At 49.4% G+C, this 9,785-nt stretch overlaps 1 non-coding gene across 1 annotated transcript; it reads right to left on the reverse strand.

The window, feature by feature from the left end:
* Positions 1-8,835: 8,835 nt before the first annotated feature.
* TRNAG-GCC (transfer RNA glycine (anticodon GCC)) lies at positions 8,836-8,907 on the reverse strand. The gene has a single exon. It is a non-coding gene; the product is annotated as a tRNA-Gly (tRNA).
* Between the last annotated feature and the right edge of the window lie 878 nt (positions 8,908-9,785).

Consider the following 9,785-nt stretch of genomic DNA (forward strand, 5'->3'; position numbering starts at 1 on the left):
TGGAAGACAAAATCGTTTTCAACTACACTCTCTGCGGAATGGAGTAAAATAGATCAAATTTGATGCTTTGCTGAGCAGGATACCAAAGATGAGACAGGCGGCCTTTCCACCAGTGGTTTTAAGTTCAGTTGCTGAAGCTTTGCTCAAGAAGATAAAAAGAAAGTAAAAGAAATTGCGAATAAAGTGATACCTCTGTTTACTAAGAGTACACCAGTCGTCATCTCATAATTCTATAAAGTGGCTCATAACCTAAAACGTGTGGCTGTCAAATATAGAGTTATTGTGGTGTTTTCTGCCCCTCGTAAACTTGCATAAATTGGCGGCATGATTTGTACTGAAAATTCCAAAGAAATAGAGTGTAAAACGAAACATGCCGGTGCTTTGGTGAAGTGTGCCGTTGGGGTTGTTTATCGTATTTTGTTGACGATTGGGAAATATTACATCAGCCCGTTCGGCCGATTTATTAATGATCGTTTACAGGCATCGACTCACACTTGCCGCATCACTGCAAGAAGGAAGAACAGAAGAAATGTGAACCTAGGCTTAAGGATACTAATATTATAATCAGAACCAAAGACGAGGTGCCGCGTGAACTGACGGAGGCACGCCAGATGAGCCAAAGCAGGAGAACATGTGTTATCGCTCTATCTTTGTTGGAAAAACGAAGCAGCACGAAAAAACGGGGACAAAGTAGACACACATACGACAAAAATTATGCTGGGGCAAGAAAAAAGATTGAAAAGCACGCATACGACAGGACGAATGCTGCACTTCCAACTGATTTTTATTGAGAAGACCAAAGCTTAAGTACAGCGCTACTATCGCCTCGTGGCAATCAACCGCATTGGTTCAAAAATGCCATTTCATTATCAAGAAGAGACAAGGAAGCGGTGCTGACACACTGACCACCTGCCTTTCTGATGTGATATGCCTCAATAATTTCTCTTTCCATCCGATCCTTTCCATGCCCAAGAAATTTAGTTTTCCGAAATATTGGTTTACACTTACAATCCCGGCAGTGGATAACAAGATGACCGCTCTTCCTTTCTTTCACCAGATTGTAATGATCCCTTTTTTTAGATTAACGAATGGACAGAACTTCCCATTTTAATTCTAAAACACTCACTTCAGCCGCCACGAGCAAAGCAGCGGGTGCTAAGCCTCGACGGCTGTTCCACCTTTGGGCTGCACCGTGTAGCTGCGTCGCTGCTCCTTTAAGCCTTCGCTCCTTTGGTGAAAAAATGTGCCTTTGCTGGAAAGGCCTTCGAGGAATGCCGTGTGACCGGGGTATAAGACACTTCATCAGTTTCAATGGGGCCACTCCAACCAGCTTACTGGCTTTCGGCAGCTGTGTTCTTCCTGCCCTATATTAAAGCAAACAACGCTGAAACCTATTTACTGCATTTCAGTAACACGGTCAAGTCTGGAATTCACGGGTTTATCACGGCGTTTTTTGACGCTGTTAATTCTTCGCGCTGTTATCTGTGCATTTGAAATGGCAGCTGCTACGAACTGCCACACCGTTCCTTTGTACACGCAGTAGTTGTGTGTATAATGCATTGAGTAAGTAGAGTAGCGAGTGTATAAATTCACGCTAACCAATCCATTGTGATGATGATGAATTAATATGGCGCAAGGGCATCTATGGCCAAAGAGCGCCATGACACAAGGTATTTTCGACATCTCAAGGTGGGGTTAAAGACCCATTTCCCAAGCATTTCACCCTAAATAACCCTAGCACCCTCTTGTACCACGTGCAATACCAGTTGGTACCCGGTGGCACTGGGGATCGAACCCCGCACCTACCGCATTCGAGGAGGATGCTCAGTCCACTAGGCCACCGCTGCGGCATGCTTGAATGCCTCAGTCCTCGCAGATATTGGCAGATATTTGCCATTTTACTACGACACAAAAAAGATGCAGTGCCTTCTTACTATTTTTTGGAAACATTTACACCCGTCGACGCTTCTGTAACTAAGTGGCTTCTAAGCACTGAGGGCCGCCAACAGCTAGGCGTCCAAGTACGTGCTTAACGACATTGTCGTCAGTGAAGTAATGAAACAATAGTGAAGGAGAAGAATGCTTTTATTTTTGGATAACGCAACTACGAGCTCTCCCAGAACGTGCAAGTTGAAGACCAAAACGCGGCCAGACGTGTGAACTGCAATGACAAAAAGAGCAGCTGAGCGACATCAGTCAGTGGCATCGATAACAAACAAGTGCACACATTTAGAGAAACGCTAGCAATTCAACTATAGTGCGAATTGGAGGCTGGAAAATGATTACGAATCCATGGTGCATACCTATAACGAGAGAAGTAAGACAATGGCTTCGCTTAATGCGAAACAAGGCTGCTGCAATGTCCGTTGGCAACTGCCCAATACGCGATCAGTTGCCGGAAAATCATTGCGGAAACAACATGGAATCAAGAAGATTAGCTGATGTTAAAATCTCGCTGCTACGATAAAGGAGCGAATTGTGCCAAAACCCAAGTAACCAGTACCTCACCGGACTGTCGGTAACGAAATGGGCCCTCATTATTCGTACAGCGCAGTGTGACCCATAGGAGTGTGAAAATAAAAATCGCAGGTCTCACCGTCCAAGCGTCTGGAAGCGCCGGGCCTTCTTGAAGGGTTGTTCCGGAAGAGGTCCGACAGGCCATCGTCCCTACTACAGACGCCTGTTGTCGCCACGACCCGCATCCCCAAAGCGCCCGTCCTGGGAACAAAACCGAGTTGTGCACGTGCGTCTACAACCATTACGCACTGAGCGCGCACTGAGTGGGGCGTTGGGCTCTCGAGGGCAAAGCCACGTGTTGCAGTTACCATTCGCGATAGCCGTGCTCACATCGAGACGAGATTTTAAAACTGTTTGCCGGTAGCTAGGTGCGCGTGAGAAGACTGCCGGTATAAAGGGCATCTCTTCCTATTCACAGACATCAAAAGGCTATGGATTCCGCGTGGCGATGATGCTGAATGGCGAAGTCAGTGCATTTGTTTGAGCTCAAAGTACCGTTTGCAAGAAATATGCGGACAAATACCAACGACCCACAGCTGTAGAAGAACGGAAGCAGCTGTACATGTGTTGTAAGCATTAGGTAGCGCGGCGGGGCAAAGGGGAATTCTGCTACAGTTGGTCTCTTCTCGGGTCCTGTGAACAGGCCTCTGCGTGAATTTATACCTGAATTGTAAAGCACAACAATCAAAGGGACAACAGAATAACCCAAATCTGCTGCTGTACATACGTCGTATCTATTATTGTTAACCATTAATGTCGAAGTATTAATCCTGACAAACTTTCCTTCTACGGGAACAACTCCTTGAAAGAACCAGCTGGCATACACTACTATAAGTTTTGACGCCGGTAAGCATCGTCCATGCCGACACACGGTTAGACCAAACGCAACCGCAAGAGCTCGCCAAAAGGAAGCTACCCAGGGAAGCAGCGGCGCGAATATGCTGCCCTCCCACGTACAGTACACGCAGTTAGCATGGCTACAAATACATGTAATTATATGTCATATGTAATAAGTCAGCGTCTTACCAGCTGAGGTGACCTCTGCATCCGCAGGACAGGAGTCTTCTGTGGTGTATTGGGTTTTGGTTGTAGCGCATCAGGTTTTGGCTGCAGTAGAATTGGTACTGGCTGCGCTGCGTCGGGCTGCGTAGGTGAGACCTCTGGCTGTGGTGGAACTACATCGGGCTCTGGAGGTGGTGCATCCGGTTCCTCGGGTTCTGGCTGTGGTGCCTGGGGCTGCGGAGGTGGGACCTCTGGCTGTGGTGGAACTACCTCGGGCTCTGGAGGTGGTGCATCCGGTTCCTCGGGTTCTGGCTGTGGTGCCTGGGGCTGCGGAGGTGGCACCTCTGGCTGTGGTGGAACTACCTCGGGCTCTGGAGGCGGTGCATCTGGTTCCTCGGGCTCTGGCTGTGGTGCCTGGGGCTGCGGAGGTGGCACCTCTGGCTGTGGTGGAACTACATCGGGCTCTGGAGGCGGTGCATCTGGCTCCTCGGGTTCTGGCTGTGGTGCCTGGGGCTGCGGAGGTGGCACCTCTGGCTGTGGTGGAACTACATCGGGCTCTGGAGGCGGTGCATCCGGTTCCTCGGGTTCTGGCTGTGGTGCCTGTGGCTGCGGAGGTGGCACCTCTGGCTGTGGTGGAACTACCTCGGTCTCTGGAGGCGGTGCATCTGGCTCCTCGGGCTCTGGCTGTGGTACCTGGGGCTGCGGAGGTGGCACCTCTGGCTGTGGTGGAACTACCTCGGGCTCTGGAGGTGGTGCATCCGGTTCCTCGGGTTCTGGCTGTGGTGCCTGGGGCTGCGGAGGTGGCACCTCTGGCTGTGGTGGAACTACCTCGGGCTCTGGAGGCGGTGCATCTGGCTCCTCGGGTTCTGGCTGTGGTGCCTGGGGCTGCGGAGGTGGCACCTCTGGCTGTGGTGGAACTACATCGGGCTCTGGAGGCGGTGCATCCGGTTCCTCGGGTTCTGGCTGTGGTGCCTGGGGCTGCGGACGCGGTATCTCTGACTGTGGTGCAACTACGTTGGGCTCTGGGGGTGGTGCACCTGGTTCCTCGGGCTCTGGCTGCGGTGCCTCGGGCTTCGGAGGCAGAACCTCTGGCTTTGGTGGAACTGCAATGGGCACTGGAGGCGGTGTCTCAGGTTCCTCGGGCTCGGGCTGCGGTGCCTCGGGCTTCGGAGGCAGAACCTCTGGCTTTGGTGGAACTGCAATGGGCACTGGAGGCGGTGCCTCAGGTTCCTCGGGCTCGGGCTGCGGTGCCTCGGGCTTCGGAGGCAGAACCTCTGGCTTTGGTGGAACTGCAATGGGCACTGGAGGCGGTGCCTCAGGTTCCTCGGGCTCGGGCTGCGGTGCCTCGGGCTTCGGAGGCAGAACCTCTGGCTTTGGTGGAACTGCAATGGGCACTGGAGGCGGTGCCTCAGGTTCCTCGGGCTCGGGCTGCGGTGCCTCGGGCTTCGGAGGCAGAACCTCTGGCTTTGGTGGAACTGCAATGGGCACTGGAGGCGGTGTCTCAGGTTCCTCGGGCTCGGGCTGCGGTGCCTCGGGCTGCGGAGGCGGTACCTCTGGTTGCGGTGGAACTGCATCGGGCTCTGGAGGCGATGCATCTGGTTCCTCGAGTTGTGGCTGCGGTGTCTCTGGCTGCTGAACCTCGGGCTTCGGAGGTGGCACATGTGGCTCTGGTGGAGCTATGCCAAGCTCTGGAAACGTTGCGTCCGGTTTTGAGTGCGGTGAAGCGAGCTGTGGCGGCAGCGCCGTGGACGATGGCGGCGTTGCCATATTATCGTGATGTCTACCGACGCAGCAGCGCGTGAAAAAATGGTACATGAGCCCTTTCATACCTTCCCTTATATGTAGTTGAACGCATGACGTCACTGCTCAAAAAGCCAATGGCGGAGAAAGCGAGGTAATACCGCGTAACATCTAGTTATCGAAATTCGACAACCACCATGCTGTATATTTCTTTATTTTTTCTGCTGACTCGCGAGCTTTCACATAAATTCAGGTACTTTAATGTCATGGTGATCTTGATTCGTTCATGGTGCTATCGCCAATGGCCATGCTTCCGATCACAGGCTTACTCTATTACTGCTTCGACGACAATCGCAGCCGTCAGATGAATGTGTTTGATGGATCGAATGAATGCACGACTAAGCTAAATTTCTTGGTCACAGAAAAGGGTATTGGACAGGGAATGCAATGTAGAAATACCTAAACTATTTATTTCATTATTTATTTATTTATTTATTTATTAGTACCTCAAAGGCCCCATTGAAAAGGTATTACATGAGGGGGTGGAATTTCAGCAGTACATTGCTTCTATGGACGATCTGAATGACGATGAGTCGATCTGATCAACGATGGCGTTTGGCAGGTCATTCCAGTCCCTTGCTGTATGAACGAAAAATGATGACAGATGCGCAGAAGTGCGGGCAGGGGGAGGGTAGACTGCCTTCCCGTGGTTTGTGCGATTGGAGATGCGAAGTGCGGGGCTGATAATAAAGTTGAGATGTGGATGATGATAGAAATTATGAAGCAGACACAGTCTGGAAACTTTTCGGCGGTTCGCTAAAGTTGTGAGATGAGCATTGCGTTTAATTTCAGTTACACTTACATGTTAAGAATAGGCTCAGGAAATGAAACTAGCTGAGCAATTCTGTACAGATTCGAGAGTAGTGGTAAGGTTATCTTGATGAGGGTCCCAGATCGCGCATGCGTATACTAATTTGGGACGGATAAGTGTTAAGTAAGCAAGGGATTTCACTGATGGGGGTGCTAGTAGCAGGGTTCGTCGAAAGTAACCAAGGACGTGATTTGCCTCGTTAATAGTCTGAGATACATGAAAAGACCAATTTAGATCAGGTGTCAAATTGATGCCTAAATACTTGTAAGTTAATGCTAAAGCGATTTCGGCATTCCGATTAGACATCTTGAAGATGGTTGTGAATGACGTCGGTGGAATGATAGATGTTCTTAAAGCCTCCGCAACAATGGTTAGTGTATGGATAGGGGACTCTACAAGCAGCCACTGTTAGTTTAGAGGTGACGGAGGACTACATCAAGATAGCCGTAATGCTTGGAGTTCGTAAAGGTCCCCCAGGCGCGCATTGTGATGGCGATGTCTATGTGTACACTACATTTTCGTAGAAGCGAAATCAAGAAGCCGTATAAAGGCCAACGCAGACTGGTATGGCAGGCAGCGTAACACTAGAGTGCTTTAGGGGATCCGAATTTATCACAGTGTTGTTTTCGCTTTATTTCTAGTAGTGGGGTAACAGCGGTTAAGTCGTGCCTATACTGAGCACAAAGTTTTGATTCGATCTCGGCTGATAATTTGAATGCGTGGGGTAAAACCACCCTTGTGTACTTTCAATTTTGTGCACGGAAAAAAGTGTCCGATGATCAGAATGAAATCTGGAGCCCTCCGTGATATCATCGGTAAGGCTGTGGGGAGTCGTTCTTTTTAATGCGAGAATGCGTTTATCGTCCAAATCTTCTCTTCGCTATTTCCGCGAAATTTTCCCGTCCGTCTGTGCCCAAATCTAGAGAACTTCCTAAAATAATATACTCCCGATAGAATTTGTACTCGCTGGATTTCGATTTCACGCCCCTTTGGCGCACAGTCGGAAGCGTAGGTGACGCTTAAATAGCCCGGCTATTATCACAACTCACTTGCGCACGTTTTCAAGTGGCGTTGGCATTTTGCAAAACAAGGGGCTCTACGTTCAGCTCTGCAAAGACGGCTTCACGGCAGAAAAGTAGAGCGCAGAAGCCGGAACAAAACTAAAGTAGACACTCAGGCTCCGCCTTAAGGGTATGACGCCATAGCGTAATGAGTTCATTCTCATATATGCAGATGGTCATTCTCGATTCTACATGCGCAGACTCTTGGGAGTCCTCACACCCCTCCTGGCGCAGTGGTGCAGCGGTTAAGCGATCCGCCAGGGCAGGTGCTCCCAGCGGTTGGGCCTTTTGCGGCACAGGCTTCTCTGCCCAAGCGACCGATTATTAACTGCCACCTGCCATTGTGGGCAGTGTGCTATCAGGTGGATAGCTTGTGATGACGCTGCAAGGTCACGTGGTGGCCTAGGTTGCTCTCTGGTTAACACCTGGCAGAGCCATGCCCGTGATTGTTCGCTCACAATAATAATAATAATAATAATAATAATAATAATAATAATTTGTTTTGGGGGGAAGCAAATGGCGCAGTATCTGTCTCATACATCGTTGGACACCTGAACCGCGCCGTAAGGGAAGGGATAAAGGGGGGGGGTGAAAGAAGAAAGGGAGATAGAGGTGCCGTAGTGGATGGCTCCAGAATAATTTCGACCACCTGGGGATGCACGTTAAAGATCCCCAGGTGGTCGCTCACAACGCCGACGGCGGATTTTCTGCGCAACGAGGCCCTTAACGCTATCACGTTAATAGAGCCAATTGCTAAAAACCACGATATACCACGATACAAAGAAATTGGCCTCATAAGTAAAAAAAAAAGACGAAGAATAGCTCAGCTCGAGGTGAAAATGGTACCGACATGTTTTTCTTCCGATACCAGAAACGCCAGAACGAAGCAAGAGCGCCGTCCCGGCTGATAACAACGCGCAAGCGGAAGAAACAGAGCCAAGACGCACAATGCAACAAGAACAAGAATTGAAAAAAAAAATTGAAAAGGACAATTAAGCCCCGTCTTATGGATATGACGCGATAGCGTTAATGAGTTAATGCCCATATATGTGGAATTGGTCATGCTCCGCTTTGCATTCTTAGGTTCCTGGGCTTCCTTAATTACACCACTCCTTCCGCAGTGGTGCAGCGGTGAAGAGATGCACCACTGCACTGCGATGGCTGGAGTGGCCCAAGTTGCTCTTCCAGAGCAAGCTCTCGCGATCAATCAATGAGATAACAGCCACCTGCCACGGTGGTCAGTATGCTCACAATTCGGTGGGCAGGTTGTGATGACGCCACAGGGCATTCTGAGTGCTGGAAAGTGCACCGTGATCAACAATAGACACCTTTAGCATACCGTGTTACCGTTACCGAAGTACAGGGAGCCCGCGCTTATTGGTCAAATGCAGCGGGCGCGCGCTCAGGATGGATGGATGGATGGAAATCCTGAACTGAACTAGCCGTTTTGTTTCTTTTGATGTATGGCACCTACAACAAATGTTATGGTTTGGTTTATAGGGGTTTAACGTCACAAAGCAACTCAGGCTATGAGAGACGCCGTAGTGAAGGCCTCCGGAGATCTCGACCACCTGGGGTTCTTTAACGTCACTGACATCGCACAGCGCACGGGCCTCGAGAATTTCGGCTCCATCGCGATTCGACCGCCGCGGGCGGGATCGAACCCGCGTCTTTCGGGTCGGCAGCCGAGCGCCATAACCACTGAGCCACCGCGGCTGCTTCAAGGTATTGGTTTGCGCATTGAAGAGGAAAAAGCCTAAATATTGTTAGAGCGAAGTTAATACGGAACATCATGACTACTGCAGTGAATAGAGTTAATACCATAATACTAATGTTGCAAAAAGTGCGTTTTGAGCCAAAAACACTGGTTAATTTCACCCCGAGGTGGTCCAAGTAAAAATACAAACAATAGCGGGTTACGTAGAGCAGTTTATTGTCTTTAATTTCTTAAATTTTTATGAAGGTAATTTGTGTTTAAAGTGAGAAAAGAATTTTTGAAGTTGACCTCTCGCGCCGCAAGTTTCGTCGTCTCTTAAGTTAACGCCTCTTCACCGCAGAACACGGCTCCTGTAATGGCCCGGCACTTATGGCGAGATAACGACAGTTTGCCGTCCTTCGCTGTCGTGCATTTTTAAGGCTGAAGCTAAAGAAGATACTGCGTGGCATTCGGCGGGCGGTACTTACTTATAGTGCGGTAGATACTTATAGTGCGTAGTCCGAGCCAATGTATCGTTATTAATGTGGTAGGGAAAAAGCGAATTGACTTACTTTCGGCTAAAAGAAATTATCTTACACTTAGAAATGTTTAAAGTCATTAGCTACGTTTTACATGAGTCGCTAATGCGATCGAGGTCACTTTGAAGCGCAAGGTGGTCATTCGTACTTTTTATTGGTCGATTAATAATGCAGTCGTCAGCAAATATGCTTAGCCAATATGAGATGTTTACTGCCAGGTCATTATTGTAATAAGAAAAGCAATAGACCGAGGACGCTTCCTTGCGGCACGCCCGATGTAACGTCAGAGAGGAGAGGAATAATTATTAACAACGGTGAACTGCTGGCGATTAGAAAGAAAATTACGAACCCATGACAGA

This window comes from Amblyomma americanum, chromosome 9 (assembly GCF_052857255.1).
Source record: "Amblyomma americanum isolate KBUSLIRL-KWMA chromosome 9, ASM5285725v1, whole genome shotgun sequence".
NCBI classification, from domain to species: Eukaryota; Metazoa; Arthropoda; class Arachnida; order Ixodida; family Ixodidae; genus Amblyomma; species Amblyomma americanum.